The 1,022-nt window shown below is 34.1% G+C and overlaps 1 pseudogene; it reads left to right on the forward strand.

Annotated features, from left to right (window-relative positions):
* The first annotated feature begins 251 nt into the window (after positions 1-251).
* On the forward strand, positions 252-300 carry LOC129006993 (U7 small nuclear RNA; annotated as a pseudogene).
* Positions 301-1,022: the final 722 nt, after the last annotated feature.

A 1,022-nucleotide genomic window follows, 5' to 3' on the forward strand; every position in this document is an offset into this window, starting at 1 on the left:
AAATAGCAAGAACCTGTTCACCTGAAACCAAAATGAGTCGTCAGGTAAATCAGCCCTTGATAAAATAGCAGGAACCTGTTCACCTGAAACCGAATGAGTCATCAGGTAAATCAGCCCTTGATAAAATAACAGCACTTGTTGACCAGAAGCCATGGGATCAGCAGGCAGTGAGATGACACAGTCAGGGCACTGAAGGAAAACACTGCTAACCAAAAATTCTGTATCCAGAAAACATGCTTCCAAAAAGAGAGAAGTATTACAGCTCTTTAGAATTTGTCTAGCAGGTTTTCTGGTACCCTCTCCCATTAATTTATTAATTAAAATTTAAAATATGTCTTAGCCTTTTGGCTAAGATCAAATGTCAAAAAGAAAGAGAAATTAAGACATTCTTGGATAAACAACACCGAGAGAATTCATAAGCCTGTCATAAGAAATACTAAAGGAAGTCTCTTGGGTCAAAGTCAAAGAACACTAGTAACTCAAATGCACATTATACACAGAATTAAAGTAAGTGCCAAAAAGTATTTTAGTAGGTACAAAATTAAAACTGCAAATAATAAAAAGATAATTAGCAGAATTTTTCCTTCTCAATGGGGTTTAAAATATGGAAGCTGCCTTTGTAGGGTGAATTTGGGACTTGCAGTTTCCACTTCACCCACTTTCGTGTTGTTTGCATTTGTTAAAAGGAGATATTTTATTTCCCCAATTAAAATTATCTTTCTAATCTTTATAAACAATTATTTAATTCCAGTAAATCTTCTCTATATTGCTTTACTAGTGAGTTCTATTAAAATTTTGAAGCACAGACAATTCCCCTACAGTATAAAGTATCCCCAGGCACAGAGAAGACAGGGGTTTTGCAGTGATTTCTAGAATAGTGCAATTTTTATGCAAGAACCTAATATAACACAAAAACTATAGCCTGATTTTATTTGCGGGTATAGATGCAAAATTACTAAAAATACTATTAACAAGTTGAATCCTTAGAATGTTAAAAGAGTATCACTCCATGAACGAGTTGG

The sequence above is a fragment of the Pongo pygmaeus genome, chromosome 8 (genome assembly GCF_028885625.2).
Source record: "Pongo pygmaeus isolate AG05252 chromosome 8, NHGRI_mPonPyg2-v2.0_pri, whole genome shotgun sequence".
NCBI lineage: Eukaryota > Metazoa > Chordata > Mammalia > Primates > Hominidae > Pongo > Pongo pygmaeus.